This window comes from Helicoverpa zea, chromosome 30, assembly GCF_022581195.2.
Source record: "Helicoverpa zea isolate HzStark_Cry1AcR chromosome 30, ilHelZeax1.1, whole genome shotgun sequence".
Taxonomy (NCBI): domain Eukaryota; kingdom Metazoa; phylum Arthropoda; class Insecta; order Lepidoptera; family Noctuidae; genus Helicoverpa; species Helicoverpa zea.
Genome location: NC_061481.1, coordinates 3545994 through 3567399, shown reverse-complemented (window position 1 = coordinate 3567399; position 21406 = coordinate 3545994). Strand labels below are relative to the sequence as shown.

The following is a 21406-nucleotide window of genomic DNA, read 5'->3' as shown; positions in this document are numbered from 1 at the left end:
GGTTCAGTAATATCGGAGCCTTTAAGGTACAAACAAACAAAATCTACAAAATCTCTGGTGTTTATCATAGACACCAGTCTAACCAAGGAGTATTGGGTTGCCCAGGTAACTGGGCTTAGTAGGTCAGATAGGGCAGTCGCTCCTTGTAAAGCACTGGTACTCAGCTACATCCGGTTAGACTGGAAGCCGACCCCAACATAGTTGGGAGAAAGGCTTGGAAGACAATGAGACCGACTAAAAACTTTGATTGGAAAAGAAATCCCTCCAAGGGCCGACTAAATATTCTGCAGTCTGCACACAGGCTTAATATTTACATTTGCAAAAGAATCTTTTCAAAATAAGGAAGAAAAACCTTTATACTGAAACCAAGCCACGTTTTCAATTACCTAAATAAACACAACATTGGCGAAAACATAAAAACACAGCATCAAACGAACTACATTAAAATATTTATAAGGTTACACAATTTTTGTGGCTTTGGTATTAAGTATATATCAAATCAAATCATCTTTATTCTCAGGCATCAAAAGGCCCATAGATAAATACCTTAAAACTAGCATACATAATATGATATACAAAATTGTTAGTAAATAAAAACTTAAAACTATGTTAGTAGCACTTCACTTATGCACTATGTCACTGTGCGGTCCTGTGGCACTTGTCCGCGGAAGCGACGGAACACCACGTCCTGTGGCCAGAAGTTTTCGTCCAACACGAGGTGCAGGAAACACGTCGGCACTCGCACCACGAACGCCTCGAAGTTGGCGTTATGGCGCGACTCCATACTTATATATATGCATACGTATATTTTTACAAGTACATGTTGGTTTCATACAGGAATACATTTTATTCAGTGCAAAAACTTTGTCAACGTATAGTTAAATAAGTTTAATAGATACGTATATTTTTATTTTATCGTGTTTTAGTACAAAAAAGAATAGTTATTGATAGCGAAATATGTTTATTTTGTAACCGATTGTGCGGTCACAGTCGTCAAGTAGGCACGGTGACCGAAACCGGTTTACTGACGCGAGCGCTGCTCCAAGCGCGTAATATAGTTTGCAGATTTTAGAGCGGATAAAAAAATACGTATGGCACACGGGGACTGCCGCGGTAAAGCTATTGCATAGCATTCTGTATCAACTTATGCAATTATAATTATTTTTTTATTTTTATTTTGCAAGTACAGCCGTTCACTGTTGTAGATAAATACTTTTACACCTATATAGTTTCTCACAAACACCTGATTATGTATTCGTCCGATTTCGGAGCAGTTTTCGTAAAGTCGTACAATACGTCTAATCGCACGACACACAGCGCCGTGTCGAAGACTGCCGAACTGACACGAACGTTAGACGATGCACGGCCTTCAAGCCACACCTCCGTGCCCGTCGGAGTGGGGAGCGTGAGGTTTTTTCGTTACGGAATTTCTGGATTTGGTCCCCGCGCTCAAGGCCTGCGATAGAAGCTATGCAATAGCTTAAAAAAATGTTTTTTTTTTTTTTTACTGATGATGCAGATATGCTCTGTTAATGATTCTGGACCACCATTTTTTTTTTGCACTGATTAAAATTCATTCCTGTATAATAGACTAGCGACCCGCTCCGGCTTCGCAAAGGATAACAGTATTGCCCCACTATTTAATGTATGTTATTATACATATAAAGTTTCCTCTTTAATCACTCTATCTGTTAATAAATACGGCATGAAAATTGGTTGCGTCTTTTTGAAGATTTAAGCGTACACAGGGACACGGGGACAGAAACAGCGACTTAGTTATATATTATGTAGTGACTAGCTGTTTTCCCGCAGTTTCACTGGCGTCCCGTGGTAACTACTCTGCGCACCGAATAAAAAGTAAATGCGTTATTCAATACTGACTGAGATTAACGCATTCAAACAAACAAATTCTTCCGCTTTGTAATACTGTTAGTGTTACAGCCTTTTTATTGTCCCACTGCTGGGCTGCGGCCTCCTCTCACACGGAGAAGGATTGAGCATTAATCACCACGCTTGCTCAATGCGGGTTGATGATTTCAGACTTTATAGTCCATGATTCCTCAAGACGTTTTTCTTCACCTTTTTTAACAGCCATTGGTGTCTAAGATTACTTAGAAAGTACATACAAACTTAGAAATGTTGCATTGGTATAATCATCGGCAAGGATATTGAGCCCTGACCTTCACCTGCGCAGAAGTGATTTATTGGTTTATTGCCTTAAGTGTACATTGCGCAAAGCGATCCCCACTCTTCCGCCGAGAGCTCATTATCCGTGCCGGTAACTATACTTGCCTGACCTGGAATCGAACCCACACCCTCGTAATCGAAAGGTTGGTTCTTTACCCACTAGGCCACCACGCTGCTTTGTAATATCTCTAAGTATTTATGTAAACTACTTTCAGATAACAGACTAATTTTACGTCTTAGAAGAAAGTTAATAGAGATAAGCTGTGCCCTTGTACAATTTTTTCCTATTATTTATTATTGTTTGTGTTCTATGTGTACAAAAGTGTTAAATAAATAAATAAATAAATAAAGTTAAATCCACCAAAACATTTTCACGTTACTTCAGAAAACTTGGCTATAATTTAATAAGTTGAATTCTACAACTTATCTATTCATTGATTTGCGATTAAAAATCGAGTTTGACATGTAAGCTATGTCAAATTTCAATCCATAGATAGGTTATAGAAAGCCAGCTTTAGAACTGCTGTGTAGTTGCTATAGCCCTATTTAAACCATAGACTCATTGTTCAATGGGTGTGTCTATGACCTACAGTTGACCTATTCAACAATGATAACCTTTTGTTAAAGTCTAGAATAGAATTTTGTTAATGGCTAGATTCCCAGATTTCCGAACGAATCCCGAGTGAACTACTTTTTGAACAGAACTCACCTTTTCACTAAGTCGGTGACAAAATAAACACAGTTAATAGATCCGCAGACAACGACTTCTAGAGAAAAAATAAATTCTGAACCAGTCTTACAAACTATTTCATTAATGCTCAATCCTTCTCCGTGTGAGAGGAGGCCTGTGCCCAGCAGTGGGACGATAAAAAGGCTGTAATGGTAACAGTCTTACAAAGGGGTATCGGGTTCCCCAGGTACTCTACTTCACCATCATCTCCCGAGCCTTTTCCCAACAACCAGTGCTTTACAAGGAGCGACTGCCTATCTAACTTCCTCAACCCAGTTACCCGGGCAACCCAATACCCCTTGGTTAGACTGGTGTCAGACTTACTGGCTTCTGACAACCCGTAACGACTGCCAAGGACATTCAATGACAGCAGGGACCTACAGTTTAACGTGTCATCCGAAACACAGTCATTGGTCTCCAAGATATACTTAGAAAGCAGAGGTACATAGAAACTTAGAAAAGTTGCATTGGTAAGTGCCTGACCTGGAATCGAACCAGCCGCCCTAATACTCAAGAGGTTGGTTCTTTACCCACAGCATTATTTCAGCTTAAACAAGCTATATGTCACGATCGCAACGAATAAGCATTAAAATGAATTTAAGTTCGGTTCAATAGTATTCATAGCCAGGCTTCACCTTCATGGTTCTTCATTAACGTAATATAATTAATTTCACGGATCAAAAACATGTTTTTTTGAACACTTATCCAAAAATCTTTCAAATCGGCGGCTGTTCTCATATAAGGAGACCAGTCAGCTGCGCAGGACATATTATAGTGCACAAGCATTTGCTTGGACTGCGGTGCACTCACTATTCCTTCACTCTCATAGCGCGATGGGACGACAATCCGACACCACCGGAGAGAGGTCAGGCGCAGGACTGAAATTAACGTGCTTTCCTATGCACGGGTGTATGAATCACCAACTTTCAGGCACCGAGCTGCAAGTTGGCTGAAAGTTTCTAAAACCCACAAAGCGATTTCAGCCCGACCCAAGAATTGAATCTGAGATCTCGTGCACAGCAGCCGCGTTTGCAACAGCCAGTAAAAAAAACGTTAAATTATATAATGCGCATATAAAATAACCTAGCAATAAAACATACGCACCATAACCAAAGGAAAATCGATTGTCACCTTACATAATCAATCGATAATAAATTAATATTCACGACACTATCGGCGGTGATATTTTTAACTCCGGCGTGGCAAAGGTCAAGCTTATTCGGCCAGCGGTGAAAAAAAAAAAGACTTTCTCTCTGATCTATGGATTTCATCTTTAATCAGATGCATTTTGAAAGCAAATGTCATTATAATTATTTACTTTTGGTTATACAATAAGTTTGAAGCTACATATTTAAAGAAATGACTATCGTTTTTAGAGGAGCCTGCCGACTAAACAGACGGCTGACAGTTGACAAACATTTTTTGGCAGAAAATCTTATTCCAATCAAAGTTTTCAGTCGGTCTGATACCAGTTTAATACCTGATCTTTGTAATGTGCCTACTGCCATTTATCTTTATATTGATTTATGAGCCCAAACAAACTATCGACCGTCTACTTTGTACTCTCTCATTGTAATAAAGGCTGCTTAACAGCCGTTCCCAATATTCTATCTATTTTTTCTTTTGCCTATCGGAGATAGGAACTTGACATTACGAGCTATCCTCGGATCACTTTTAACACTGTTTCGAAGAGATACGAGATAATTTAGACCACATATACATGAGGCGGTCAGATAGGCAGTCGCTCTTTGTAAAACACTGGTACTCAGCTGCGTACGGTTAGACTGGAAGCCGACCCAATATAGTTGGGAAAAGGCGGAAGATGATGATATCCATACATACCTATATACAATGTACGCATGACATACCCTTTCTCGGCAGTCGGTTAGAACGCATTCACTTCATAAGGAACTTATCTATCGAGCACCTACATTCCACAAACGCGGAATACTTAGAATGCCTACATAACTTGGTAAAAAAAACTAGCTAAGTACGAGTCGGATTCACTTGCAGAGGGTTCCGTACCTCCAATATCAAGCAAAACACGACTTTTAAAGTCATGTCTGTTTTTAATACGCTTATACGCTATTAGCTTCATTTGTAACTATTGTATGTAAGAAAAACTTAATTTGACCCACTTCCCGGCCTTCCATTAAAATGAAATTTTGCACACGCTCTTGTTTTGTAAAAATGTACTATTGGTTGTTTCGGCGTAAAATAGTGTTTATAATTTGATACAGTTAGATATACAACGGCGTCTGAGCAAGAACCCCGCAGGCTCGAAAACTGCAAACTTTTAGTCGCCTGATAGTTAGACCGAGCTCATATTATACAAGACGAGCTCACGTTATAACGATCAGACATCCGACCGGTATCAGACCGACTTAAAAATTTTGATTAGATTCACGATTAAATTAATAGCATTGAACCAACTTGTTTAGTCAACTATCGACCGATAGTTTAGTCTACAGTTTGCGGGGGCTACCGTTTTAAGCCTTTTGGTGCGGAACCCTAAAACTCTAATCTGCTACCATTGCCTCTGATGTGAACTTTCCTTGTACGTTATATAATAGGCCTTAGCAGTAGTACATGTTATATAAGAGCTATTTTTCTCATTAATGGTGGCATAGAGCGATTCCCCATAATAGATCGCTCAGTTATATTCACATTATGAGAATATTTCCCTGTGTTATGAGAATGAAATGTGTTTCTGCGTATACGTTAGAAGTTTAATTAAAATAATTATATTTAATGTTGGCCGGATATTTAAATTATATTTTTTTTCAAATACTAGATATATAAGATGTTTTTAATCATATTTAAAAACAATTCTATTAAACAAACCTCAAACTAAAAGGCATCAAAAATTCGTCCCCATCGCTGTCTACTGGGAGCGTGCCCAAGAGGCTGGCAGCATTACCTCGTTGGATCGCCATGCTGATTCTTTGTCCGAGGTGATAGCCAGCCTTTTGGTCACGAGAAGTTTAGATTAGATTAGACAATGTTTTAATGTTTATTTCAGGCGTTTTGTTTTATAAAATAACTAGCTTTCGCCCGCGGCTTCGCCCGCGGCTTCGCCCGCTCAGTGTTCGGTTATATCGCGTTACCGAGAGAACTCTTCAAAACTATCCTATGTTCTTTCTCAAGGTCAACTCTATCTCTGTACCAAATTTTATTAAAATCAGTTCAGTGGTTTAGACGTGAAAGCTTGCAGATAGACAGACAGAGTTACTTTCGCATTTATAATATTAGTAGGGATTGAGTTTTTAAACAAATGGTCTTATCAAGATTGTTTACCTTAAGTTAAATGCCTACTTAAACGAAGTAAATAATATAAGTATTATTATAATAGTACTTATCGTTTATGTAAACATTTGCCTTTTAAGCTATTGCATAGCTTCTATCGCAGGCCTTGAGCGCGGGGACCAAATCCAGAAATTCCGTAACGAAAAAACCTCACGCTCCCCACTCCGACGGGCACGGAGGTGTGGCTTGAAGGCCGTGCATCGTCTAACGGTCGTGTCAGTTCGGCAGTCTTCGACACGGCGCTGTGTGTCGTGCGATTAGACGTAGGTATTGTACGACTTTACGGAACTCAAAAAGGATATACGCTCAAAAAGTGTAACTTGAATTAATATCAAAGAAAAAGAAATACTGTATGAATAAAATAAAAAATAAATAGTTATAATTGCATAAGTTGATACAGAATGCTATGCAATAGCTTTACCGCGGCAGTCCCCGAGTGCCACACGTATTTTTTTTTCTGAGAACTACCTACAATTAACCTAAAATTATTAAGTTATTGTAAAAAGTTATTTGTAAATAAAAATTATTAACATGTAAAAAAAAAAAAAAAAAACCTAAAATTAAGGAACTACCTAAAATTAAAGAGGAATGAGAGTCATGTTGTGAGGAAGGTGATGAGTATGAACGTGGACGGATATAGTGGAAGAGGATGACCAAAGAAACGATGGATGGATTGTGTGAAAGTAGATATGGTAAGAAAGAATGTTACTTGTGAGATGACGGCAGATAGAAGAGTATGGAAGAAGAAAACATGCTGCGCCGACCCCAAATAAAATTGGGATAAGGGCAGGAGGATGATGATGACCTACAATTAACCAAGCATTTCCTTCCTACTAGTTACACCTGTAACCTAATAAAATTAATGTATGTAAATGTATGACTGGAATTTACGTTTATTACGACTCTACGCCATTCAATAAGCTATCCGTTTGATGATACCTAACTGGGCCTCGTGCAAAAATCACGTTTGTTGTTGTATTATTACGGTTTTTAGTATTTGAATACGTCATCTGTGTAGCTCACTAGCAATCATTTATTTATTGACTTTATTTAGGATCTCCAACAAATGATGTGAACACAACATGACATAGGTAAGGCAATATGGTTTATAAGATAAAGCCTGGTGGCAGACAGTTTTAATAGGTTTTACCCTTTGTGTATGGAACCCTAAAAATGGTTTCTGCGACTGAAAGTTCCACGACGACTAAAAGTTTAGCGAGAACCAAAACAGCGACAAAGTACAAACTACAAAGATTTTTTCGGCCGATAGATAGTTTATTTTTGCTCATAAATCAGTATAAAGATGAATGGCAGTAACACATAACAACGATTAGGTATTTTTTCTGTATCAGACAACAACTTTGATTGAATTTACGATTTAGGTTGCCTCAACCGAATAAAGCAGTTATCGCATTTTATTGATTAAACTCAAGGGTGAATCATGACTGAATAAACCAACATAATGATATACATTTCGTTCAATATATTGTTAAGTACCGAGTATTGTACACGACTGTAAGATCGTGAGATCGGGTCACGTACAGTAAGTTTAAGTTACGTTTTAGAAGTTAATTGGCGATCGCACGCACTTTATTGACCGCACGAGTCTTCTTCTTCCTGCAATGTTGCCAATTTTAGGTCGGCGCAATGTCTTTCGCCACGGATCCAGCGGCACCCTCAAGAAGAAAGGAAATAAAGGACCAGCACCCTCGTCGAAAGCATCCCCGCCAGCAACCCTACACGTCGGAAACACACACGCCTACTATCCTACAGTCCACAAGCTCTTCAACTGGTCTTTTCCATTTCTTCCTGTCCCTCGTCATACTGACACTAACTCCCTTCTTATTCATGTCAACTTTCAGGCATTCATCTTTTCGTAGGTCTTACTCTCCCTCTCCACCCACCTACATTCATACTTAGCACACACTTTGCCGCATTCGTGTCATCTCTCCTCATTACATGCCCATACTATGACAACCTGTTACCTCTCATCTTTTCTTTAACTGATGCTACTTTCAAACTTCCTCTAATGTAGCGATTGCACGAATAAATACATACAAACCAGTAGTGCAATTGCGGTACGTGCGGTCGGCAGATGCATTCAACAGCTCGCTTCGGAAACGTACCTTTAATTGGACCGTTGACCTGTCATTGATGCCACGGGAAATTTTATACCGGTGTTGATAATGCTATGAGAGGCTACTGGCAGAAATATAGAAGTTTGTTTATTTAAAATAGGTGTTAAAAAGCCTCTCAAAAGTCTAAGCTGCTAGCAGACATTAATAAGTTTGAATATGAAGTAGTTGTTAAAAAAAACTGAAAAGACAGAAACAGACTGAATAATCGTGTTTATAGGATCTTAAGGTTAGAAGGAAGTTCCCCAATTGCGATTGGTGACTGATCTCCATTGAAAACTTGCCGAATAAATCAGGTCTACTCGCTAGCAAGCAGTAAAAGTAAAATGTACACGTTTCTTGTTCGCAAAGAAAAAATGGCTATATGGTGGAAACTCGCCATTTCTAAGCAGACACTTAATCAGATTTTTAACCCCAATCTAACATCAAAGAGCGTACAAATGACAATCGGAACCGCTTATGTAATTTCTGAGAAACTCTAGCTCGGTATGATATAGAAGGGAAGGGAAATCATCAAGTTCCTCTCGCTGTGGGTGTAAAATGAGGGAGAGTCAGACTCTTTCTGACTTCAAACCTTATTGACCAACCCTTTATTGTCTTGCAGTCCGAACGTATACACCTAAGTACTGGATGATAGGACGTCCACCAACAAGGTGGACAGACGACTTTATAAAGGTCGCCGGAAGACGCTGGATGCAGGTCGCCTCCGACAGGTATCTGTGGAGATCTAAGAGGGAGGCCTATGTTCAGCAGTGGACGTCCGCCGGCTGAGATGATGATGATGATGATGATGACTGGATGATTGGTACACATATGTATAAGTACCTACTGATTGCAACAAATACATCATAACAGTCATACCCTACAATGATATATTTCACAGCTAATAAAGAAATATTGCTGTCCACATGCCACTTATTGTTACAATTGCACTTTATTGCCAATAAGCTCAATGTTGCAACTGCATTGTTAGATGCACTATCTTAGATATTAATTATTGTGTATATTCTACTAGATGTTTCTATCGGTTAAGCTCATTTCTCGAAGGGACTAGGTCCAGTTACTGTTACAGCCTTTTTATTGTCCCACTGCTGGGCTGCGGCCTCCTCTCACACGGAGAAGGATTGAGCATTAATCACCACGCTTGCTCAATGCGGCTAGGTTCAGTACCAGGATAAAATATAGCCTATGAGACTCGCAAATAACATAGCTTTTCATTAGAACTCCCACACCTTGCACTAGTTTTCCTCCATAGTTAGCAATAGTTTAGCACAGAACCGGGGATTGTCCTTGTGTTCATTTCTATAGTGTATACAGGGTTAATCGTCGGTTTTAAGTCACCATTTCATTAAAGTTGTCTCAAAAGGGCTTCAGCGTGTTGGCTTCGGCCTCACAAAATCCGGGGCCTATTATAGTCACGTCGTCTGGAAGATAGATACAATATTGGGAACGGCCGTTAGTCTGCCGATAGTTTCAATTGTTTTTAACCGACTTCAAAAAAGGAGGTTCTCAATTCGACCGTATTTTTTTTTTTTTTTTTTTTTTTTTTGTATGTTTGTTACGCGATTACTCCGCCAGTTATTAATCGATTTTGATGATTCTTTTTTTGTTTGATAGGATATACTCCCGAGGTGGTCCCATAGTCATCAGGTCAGGATCTGATGATGGAAACCCTGAGAAATCGAGGGCAACCTTCGAAAGTTGTAGGCATACATAGGGTAAAAACTTGACACTCAGGTGTACGCCTAAAAGCACTATTCAACTGTGAAGATTTGGAGCTGACCTGATGATGGAGACCAGAGAGGGTCGAGGGAACTCGACAACTGAATATGTAAACTACCTCGTGTTTGGGCTTAAATTATTTGTATTGACAAGACCTTTGCAACAGTGAAGGTTTGGAGCTGACCTGATGATGGAGACCAGAGAAAGTAAGTCGAGGGAACTCGACAACTGAATATGTAAAATACCTCGTATTTGGACTTATATTCTTTGTATTGATGAGAACTTCTCACTTGTATGGATAGTGACAACTATTCGTATCACTGAAAAGCTTTAAATAAAAAACTTTTTTACAAAAAAATTAAACCGACTTCCCAAAACACTAAAAAGCAAAAAAAAACTATTTTTAGGTGCATCGGCCTAGAAGTCGGTGGCAAAATTAACTTAGTAACATCCATTAGACACCGACTTCTAGGCCGATGCACCTAAAAATAGTTTTTTTTTGCTTTTTAGTGTTTTGGGAAGTCGGTTTAATTTTTTTGTAAAAAAGTTTTTTTTTTTTTCAATTTTCAAAGTATGTTGTTCTGAGAGTTTTCTCACTCTTCAGTTCTGAGACTTTTATGCTGTCGATTATTTTACAATAGTCCACAGACACATATAAAGGACAATGGGCACAAATATATGGGACCTGGTATACCCCACCAATAGGAATGTCATATATATCATTGGATAGGCCTTTTTATGTAGGACAAGATTTACTATGACAGCTTTGCTGAAATGTTTGTCCGTTCTGAGATATAGATCAAAAACTGTGCTAAAGTTAGAACTAAGTAATCTATTGATACCTCAAGTTTTTAAAGGAAAATCTAAGTACTAATAACTTTAAGTCTTGTAAGTACTACTGTGCCCGTTAGGATCCATAATTGTTACTATTATGTAGCATTTCAACCTTTTATTGTACCAACTGGATGTTGGGCGTAGTGAGAAACCGCACCAATAGGAAAGTCATACATATCATTGGATAGGTCTTTTTAACTGGAACAACATTTACTATGACAGCTTTGTTCTATTGTTTGTCCGTTCTGAGATATAGATAACAAACAATCTTAAAACTGATGCTAATCAATACTGTAATCTGATTTTCTTTCATATACAAGACTTACACTTAGTAGTTCTTAGATTTTCCTTTAAAAACTTGAGTTATCAATAGATTACTTAGTTCTAACTTTTGCACAGTTTTTGATCTATATCTCAGAACGGACAAACATTTCAGCAAAGCTGTCATAGTAAATATTGTTCTACATAAAAAGGCCTATCCAATGATATATATGACATTGCTATTGGTGGGGTATACCAATCTGCCCATTGTCCTTTGATTCAGGATTAAAAACTTTTGCGATTAGACATTGTTTGACGTAATTTATATGAAGCTAATCATACATCAGCACTTACGTAGAATTAAGTAAAAGTATTGTAAACAAATTGTACAAAGTTAAGTAATAAACTATTTATTTATTTATTTAATGACAAAGTTAAATCTCTAATCGCAAAACAATAGAAAGATCAGTTATTGAAAACGCAGTATAAATCAAAAGGAAAATTGCTACACAGAGATGATCCACCACCGAGGCGAAAGACCGTTGCTAAGCAACCAACTGACAGCTTCATTTCACGGCTTTGACCATGAATGTTCAAGAACATTGGACACGGCTCGTCACGGTGTGACCACGGGTTTACGATAAAATTCAATGACGGAAAAATGGCCGCCGTGGAGTTCCCGCCATTTTGAAATTTGACTGAAGATCACCACTTTCCTTATAATAAACCCTATTGCATAAAGCCAATATAAACAGCCAAAAATCATATTTGTTTTATGGGAGGCAATTACACATCATCTTATCACCTGCCTGCCTAGCCTGGTGACAGACGGACGGACGGACGGACAGTCGGACAGTGAAGTATGTTTTTAAACAACTGCCCAAAAAGGAAGAGGTTCACAATTCGGATTTTTGTTGGATCATATCTCCGTCTTCAATTCTTTTTTTGTTTGAAAAAGTATACTTATATGCCAAATGGTAAAAGAAAAACGACTTGTAGAAACACTAGCCAAGCCAAGTTAATTATTTTTTATTCCCTTTGTGCATTTTCACATCAGAGTACCGTTTCAATAATAATCTATTACTAATACAATATTGCTAGGTCAATTAACGAAGTAGATTTGAAATAATAAAGTACCGAAATTGAATACTAAACCAACAGTGAGATCGTAATTGCAACGGTTGAACGTCATTGCGGTGAGTGCGTAAAACGGACCGTGAAAAGTGTCAATGACCTTTAGAAGTTCACTTTTACGTTTACCCAAACTATACTGCATTTGAGTAAGCATTTAACTCCGCGGGATTGTTCGCGCGAGTTACCGCGGCCCTGGTACATAAAAGGCCTGCGACGGAACACGACGGCGTTTAGTCAGTAAGAGTCTGACACTCCCTCACCGCTGCTTACCCACAGCGGGAGACATTTGATGATTTTTGACGTCTTTAAAAAAAAGTAGGCTCTTAACTAAAGGTAAACAATCTTGATGGACTTTCTTTTTAAATAACGGTTTAATTAATGAAGTACTTGTTAACATTGATTTTTAGCTGTATTTTTTCATGGATTGTTTAAAAAAGTAGCCTATAAATATAGTCTATGTTACTCGCAGATAATGTAGTTTTCTAATAGTGAAAGAATTTTGAAATCGGTTCAGTGGTTTCTCAGCCTTTAGGGTCAATTCCCACTGAAAGAACAGCGGCCGGCAGCGGCCGGCAGCGGCCGTAATTGCAAGGGATTGAGCGCGAGCGCGGCGGGCCGCGCGGCGCCGCACCGCGCCGCGCTCTTACATTTTCCGTGCTCTTACGGCCGCTGCCGGCCGCTGCTCTTTCAGTGGGAATTGACCCTTAGGGTCAAATCCGAGCAGCCGAAAATCGATCTCAGTGGCGTGCACTTGGAGAGGCCTATATCCAGCAGTGGACTGCGATAGGCTGATGATGATTATGAGGGTCAAATAAAAAAATACGTGTGGCACTCGGGGACTGCCGCGGTAAAGCTATTGCATAGCATTCTGTATCAACTTATGCAATTATAATTATTAATTATGAATCATAATATCATTGATCAAAATCAAAATCAAAAAAATACTTATACACCTATATAGTTTCTCACAAACAGCTGATTATGTATTCGTCCGATTTCGGAGCAGCTCGTCTCGATTCGGGCGAGTTCCGTAAAGTCGTACAATACGTCTAATCGCACGACACACAGCGCCGTGTCGAAGACTGCCGAACTGACACGAACGTTAGACGATGCACGGCCTTCAAGCCACACCTCCGTGCCCGTCGGAGTGGGGAGCGTGAGGTTTTTTCGTTACGGAATTTCTGGATTTGGTCCCCGCGCTCAAGGCCTGCGATAGAAGCTATGCAACAGCTTAAAAATGTTTCTTTTTAACCGACTTCCCAAAAAGGAGGAGGTTCTCAATTCGTCGGGATCTTTTTTTTTTTTTTTTTTTTTTTATTTTTTATGTATGTTCACCGATTTAACCGACTTCCCAAAAAGGAGGAGGTTCTCAATTCGTCGGGATCTTTTTTTTTTTTTTTTTATTTATTTATTTTTTTTATGTATGTTCACCGATTACTCAGAGACGCCTCGACCGATTTGCAAATTTTTTTTTTGTTTGATAGGGTTTACCTCCCAGGTGGTCCCATAGTCACCAGGTCAGGATCTGATGATGGAAACCCTGAGAAATCGAGGGCAACTTTCGAAAATCGTAGGCATACGTAGGGTAAAAACTTGACACTAAGGCGCATGTCTGATAACACTATGCAATGGTGAAGGCTTGGAGCTGACCTGATGATGAAGACCAGAGAAGGTCGAGGGAACTTGAACAATGAATGTGTAAAAATCTACCTCGTGTTTGGGCTTATTTTGTTCGTATTGACGAGACCTTTGCAACAGTGAAGGTTTGAAGCTGACCTGATGATGGAGACCAGCGAAGGTCGAGGGAACTCGACAATTGAATATGTAAACTACCTCGTGCTTGGGCTTATATTGTTCGTATTGATGAGAACTTTCCACTGCGGATATGACATGCGGATAGTGACAACTATGCTTGTCACTGAAAAGCTAAAAATAAAAAACTTTTTACAAAAAAATAAAACCGACTCCCAAAAACACTGAAAAGCAAAAAAAAACTATTTTTAGGTGCATCGGCCTAGAAGTCGGTGGCGTTATAAACTTAGTTACATCCATTAGACACCGACTTCTAGGCCGATGCACCTAAGAATAGTTTTTTTTTGCTTTTTTTATTATATTAGTTTAATAAGGAAAATGTTAACCGAATGGATGACTAATTAACTGTTTATCATGTTGCAATATTTTGTAATATGTACGTAATATAATTGCGTATAAAGATTTATTTTCTATACATTTTAGTTACTATTTTCCTCGTATTTTATCACTGCGGGATTAACCGATGACCCTTGTCAGGACCGAGATACATAGACAGAGAGCTAAAAGTTATTTTTTTAGTAGGTATTTGAATAAGCTGAAAATGTGTAGATACTTGGTATACGTCTTCTAGAATATTCTCCCGAGCCTTTTCCCAATTATGTTGAGGTCGGCTTCCAGTCTAACCGGATGCAGCTGAGTACCAGTGTTTTATAAGGAGTTTCTCATCAACCAAGTGACCCGGGCAACGCAATATCCCTTGGTAAGACTGGTGTTCAGAATTACTGGCTTCTGACTACCCATAACGACTGCCAAAGATATATTATTTTATTTCACATTTATTAACAGTTTTGCAAGCATCTGTCTGTCAGAATCTCAGTAAAATAATCAGCTATGATACGATATTCCATCATGAAGTTCCAGTTCATATCTTCCGGCTCCATCATCAGATCAGTTCGACAGTACCATATTATTGTATTGTCATCAGAACTACATACAGCTGACCAGTTTTCATGACGCTACGATCCTTGGAAGATAGTTTTAATTACCTTAGATTCCATTACATAGGTCCTATCGTGCTATGAGAGTGAAGGAATAGTGAGTGCACCTGTGTCTGCGTAAATGCTTGTGCACTATAAGACCGCGTTCAGACATGCGAGAATCGTGCGTTTACGAATTGCGCGGTTTGAAACCGCAAAATTGTGATGCTATTCAGACACGCGCGGTTAGTATGCGATTTCGTGCGTGTTAGCGTCAGTTTCAAAACGGAGGTCGACGAAGAAGTGTGTTTACTGTGGTTGCTCCTTAAAAAAAAAAGAAAAGAAAAAGGCGGTATTGGGTGCATCCAATATTACGTGACCGACTAGTACATGTCTTCGCAATTTCCAAATATCTCCACAAACTCTTGCCAAGCTCGGTTCTTGATAATTTTATTTGAGTAATCATCACACTGAATGTCCCATATTGCAGGTCTCTTCTCCACCTCATCAATAAATAGTTCAGTGTCGAAACGATCCATGGCGAACTCACGAGCAGTGACGTGCTCACCGCGCGGTATCCGCAACGCAACTGAACGCGGAGTAAAGACACCATAGTATAGATAGTTCAACTCAGATTTGCGCGCGGCCCTATGTGTGCGTCGGCTTGTAAATATACAACTTTCATTCGTGTGACAGTGACGTCGTCCGAGCATGACGTGTTCTTATCGCTTTTTGTTATGGGTACAGTCGTTTACGAAAATGTCTAGTTCTTCACGGAGAAAATGTTTAAGGTAGCGTTTCAAAAAATGAAACAACATTCAAAGCTTTTTATTATTACATTTTACAGTTTTTCATTATTTTCTCATAAGTTTTTTCAAATTGACGTTGACAGTATCTAAGAAATAAATGAGGTGAAATATCTAAGATGAATTAAATACTCCTTACATATTTTCTAGATCTCGGGGTACGCGGACAATAAATAAAAGTGTGGACTAAGAATGTAAAAAGACGTATAATCTAGTATAATAATGTAAACAAAATGTGTGGGGAATTTTAAAAAATAATATTGCTTCGCATAATGTCGACCAAAATAAGACGGAAATAATGAAACTCATAAATGAACGTTTAAGTCATATTGATGAAGGGATGTTGGGTAATACTTGTCGACATGTACAAAAGAAAAAAGAAAAATACTATAGACATTTTGACATGGAGTCAAAATTTATAATTTACCTCGGTGAGAGTAGCGAATCCGAAAATTCATCATTTGATTTTTCAAGTAGCGATTCAGAATCATTATAAATAAATAAACATTAAATTACGTAATAACTGTTTTTCTTTAAACAGCCGTAACCCCTAAATAACTGTATTTGTACCCGACTGTACCTCTTGTCACGCACACAAAGTCACTGTGTATGTACAAGGGTTACCCACACATAAGGCCGCGCGCAAGACTGAGTTGAACTTACTATAATAGAAACGCGCGGGAGCAGCGCGATTCTATTTTCTGGCGGTTGGGTTGTGGTAACCGCGCGGCTTGATTAACCGCGCGGTTATGTCTTAACGATTACTAACTAACTCATATAAATAAGACTCGCGCGATTTCCATGCGATTCTATAATCGCGCGGTTCCCGCCGTGTCTGAACTAGCGCTAATATGTCCTGCGCAGTTCGCTGATCTCCATATACATATGAGAACAGCCGCCGTAGCCGATAATCGGCTAGGAGTACATCATTGTCATCAGAACTACATACAGCTGCCAATTTTCATGACACTACGATCCTTGAAAGATGGTTTTAGTTACGTTAGATTCCATTACATAGTTACATACAGGACGATCTAATAAAAGCGTGCTCCAAGCGCTCATCTGCTTTTTAAAGACTGCCATCCAACGTGGCAATGCTGCCAGCCTCTTGGGTACAGTCCCGGTGGGCAGCGATGAGGAGTTTTTTGATGCCATTTTACTTGTAATAATTATTATTGTTTTTATTTGTATATATAAATAGGTTTATTTTAAGTTTTATGTAAATAAAATCGTGTTAAAAATGTCTTCCAACTCTCAACCTGCACTGACGTAGGTGTATCAGGTTGAATAACCTTACTCTGAACCTTTAAAGGATTTGTTTTCTTTAAGAGACAATCCTGTTTTGTTCATTTATTTTCTTTTCTTTTTACTTTTAACCAGGCAGGTTATTTCTGAACAAACTCTTACAAGGATAAAAGATTGTATCTTACTTATTTTTGTATGCCTTTGTAATTTTGGTAGTTTACTCATACTAAAATGACCAAAAATAACCGTGACACAAAGTCCTAAGAAAACTTATTATATTTGACATGTTACCATCATGTATCACAATAAACTGTAGATCCCTGCTGTCAGTGAACATCTTTGGCAGTCGTTACGGATAGCCAGATGCCAGACAGTCTGTCAACCAATCTTACCCAGGGGTTGCCCAGGTAACTGGGTTGAGGAGGTCAGATAGGCAGTCGCTTCTTGTAAAGCTCTGGTACTCAGCTGCATCCGGTTAGACTGGAAGCCGACCCCAACATAGTTGGGTAAAGACTAGGCAGATGATGTAACCATAGTGTAACAAATACAATATGGCGGCCATTAACTGTCAAAATTTACGAAACGTCACAAGAATCCCTACTAATATTATAAATGCGAATGTAACTCTGTCTGTTTGTCTGTTACTACTGAAACTCCAAACTACTGAACTGATTTTAATAAAATTCGGTACAGAGATAGAGTTGGTCTTGAGAAAGAACATAGGATAGTTTTTATCCCGGAATTTTGAAGAATTCTCTTGGAAACGCGATATAACCGAACTCAACGCGGGTGAAGCCGCGGGCGGAAGCTAGTGCAATATAAACAGACTAATTTGTATGTACACACGATGTCCTTCGCATAACAACATTTGCTTTACAAATACTGTGACTAATTATCATGATTTACATAACAATTGACAGTTTTAAAATGTTTAAATCTGGCCTGTTTCGGTTTTGAAGTATTTTCTGCTTACGTCAAACTATTTACCGCGATTTCAGCTATGTCTTGAGGAAACTTATGCCTGTAGCTAGATAAAAAGTAGGCTGTCTTTTTTAGGCTTTTAGACTTTCGTGTACTAAATAAGATTTAAATAGGTTCAGTAATTAATGCATGATCTTAATTTTAAAACTTCCATGTCAAGCGGATTTGAGAAAATAGTGGCCAAAAACCGACCTGACCTGAAGTGTGAGTCGAACTGGCCCACAAAGGGTTCCGTACCGCTATTAATATTCAGGAAAAATATTTTTTGTATTGAGTTACTATTTGTTGTTACGATAGCAAAGTAAATACATAGATTTTGCAATATTTTAACAGAGTATGGAACCTTGAAATACAGCAAATCTTTAGATTGGCTACCTAATAATTCCCACACTATGAGAAAATCACGAACCAATAAATATAAATCAACGCGAATCACTAATCGACATTAAAAAATGGCCTCCAAATTAATTTTCGACCACTCAAGAATTCGCATAAAAATAACAACTTAACCCACTTGTAAGGACATAAATAAACATGATTTATCGATAAAAATCTCTCGAGTCGATCATCAATTAATCGGTTTCAATATCGATCCACTAGTCACTAGACGTTTTCCCGCGGTTTCATCCGCCTTCCGTGAGAACTACTGCCCGTACCGGGATAAAATATAACCTATGTTACTCGGGAAGAGTGTAGCTTTCCAACAGTGAAAGAATTTTTGAAATCTGTTCGGTAATTTCGGAGCCTTTAACAAACAAACAAAACAAAAACCCTCATACAAAACTAATATACCTAAATACATTATACCTATTAGTATTCATTAATATCGATCATTCTCGATTTTTTTAACGATGTTGAAAGCTAAATCGTTTTATTACGATCTGTTTTAGATAATTGACATTGAATTAGATCATATCAGATTTCTTAAGAAACCGAAAGCGTTGACCGATGCTAATGTTGTCTATGATTCACTATTTGAATATCGAAACGAATTGATTGACAGTGACATTGACAGTTTTACTTTTTTTTGGCGGTTGCATCAAATGTCAAAGAACAAAAATGTTGTAATTTTTACTCTATTGTTAAGAAGTAGTAACTGGGAGAAGAATTTCACGTAGCTACTCTAAAAACTATGACCCGCCCTTGTCCTAGTTACAATAGTTACATCTTTTCAAAATACCTACGGAAATATGATGTAAAAACTAGTAAATTGTCGTTGAATCTTCTCTGTGAGAAGAAGCGGGTGTCCAGTTGTGGGTACAAAATCTGTACTAATAGATCAAGTTTTTATGTCATATGAACCAAGGAACGATATCCCTACTAGTATTTTAAATGCGAAAGTAACTTTGTCTGTCTGTCTGTCTGTATGTTACACTTTCACGTCTAAACCACTGAATTGATTGTAATAAACTTTGGTACAGAGATAGAATTGACCTTGAGAAAAAACATAGGATAGTTTTTATCCCGGACTTTTGAAGAATTCTCTTGGAAACGCGATATAACCGAACTCCACGCGGGTGAAGCTAGTGAATACAAGTGATAATATGCATAAGCCACCAGGCATTCCTAGGAATCCCAAACCTACTTTATTGTATCTGGTGAAGTCTGTCTGCAGCGCTTTCTCGCTCATACTACTGATCCGATTTAAATGTTTGGTACACAGATAGTCTGAACTATAAACTAAAAACGGACGAAAGGACATAGGCTCGCCCATAGATTTTTTTGTTTGCGAAAATATGTATAATCTCATAGTCCCATATAATCTTTTCCTTCTCGTCTCAATCCATACTAAGGTTGTCTGGAAGAGATCGCTCTTAGCGGTAAGACCGCCCATTATGTCACCTACTACAACTAAGATAAGAACAAAAATGTAAAATTGGTGTACCTAATAAAGTATATCTATCTATCTTTATGTTCACGATCGCTTTTGCAGAGAACTCGCTAAAAGGAAACATTTACAAAATTCTGAAATAAATACTTTCTATGTATATTCTTGTTCAAGGGGGGAAAGCGACATTAAAAAGCAAGATGGCAGCCGTTGCATGCATATATTAATTAAGTTTCCATCGGCATATAGAGCGTAGTGCAATATAAATGCCTGACGTCTACTGGACCGTGCGATATCTAAGTGTAGACTTCACGCCATCGGGTTAGGGTTCCGTGGTAAAATTATTGCTGAAAAAACCCCTCGTATGTCAACCACAGAGAGATATTACTAGAATTTCCGTAAAAATCATTACAAGAAGCGTATGATATGAAGTTCTAGTTCGTGTCTTCCGGCATCAGTTCGACAGTACCATATTATCGTATTGTCATCAGAACTACATACAGCAGCCAATTTACATGACGCTACGATAATTGGAAGATGGCTTAATCTGTTATCTTACCTCTAGATTCCATTATACATATACAGTTCTTTTCATACAGGTCTATCTAATAAAACCGTTATAATATTCTAAAATTAGTCACGCACTTTTGTTCGCAAACAAAAAAAACTACGCCTCATAGCGGAAATCCAGTGCTATCATGTGTTCGCGCACAAATTTTGCAGTTTAGCCGGACATTTTCATCATGTTCGCACGCCATTTGTTACTGTTTGCTAGAACGAGTAGAGACGCGGGTGAAACAGCGGCAAAAAGCTAGCATTTAATATTGATAGTAGTTCCCATAATGTTTTAGACCGTTATTAAAATAGTTTAGTACATTATGTTCTGAAATAGTTTTTGTATTAATACTCAGTGGTAATATTGTCACCTAGGTATTTATAGAGACACTGTCTGGTCTGTTTATGAGTTCTGAGAGTTATGAATTGGTGGTATTGCCATTTTAAAGACAATCCTTTCACTTCAAACACCCATTTTTAGGGTTCCGTACCCAAAGGGTAAAACGGGACCCTATTGTTTTCGCTCCTCTGTCCGTCCGTCCGTCCGTCCGTCTGTCACCAGGCTGTATCTCATGAACCGTGATAGTTAGAGCTGAAATTTTCACAGATGATGTATTTCTGTTGTAATTTTGTTTCTTTATGTATCTAGACAATATGGTAAATTAAGAAACTTGGCAAAAAAGCTTGTTCAGATTATATGTAAAACTGTTTTGGGTTTTTAATGATGGCTTATTAAATTTCTCATATCTGCCAGTAACGACCCAAAGACTGTCATACCGTAGTTCCTATTTTAGCCAACTGCACAGCCTATTCGGTCGCTCTATGGATCTACGGAACCATGCATTCATTATGTTTCATTACTATATCATGTAGATGGCAGTTCGCTCATATTTCAGGTGTTTCAACATTTTCTTTCTTTTTATTCAGCTTATCTGGTAACATTTTTTCAATCT

General features: G+C 38.3%; 1 protein-coding gene across 2 annotated transcripts in view; it reads right to left on the bottom strand.

Moving 5' to 3' along the window:
• Positions 1-21406, bottom strand: part of LOC124644433 (leishmanolysin-like peptidase) — a 97620-nt gene that overhangs the window by 46968 nt on the left and 29246 nt on the right. The window lies entirely within an intron of this gene.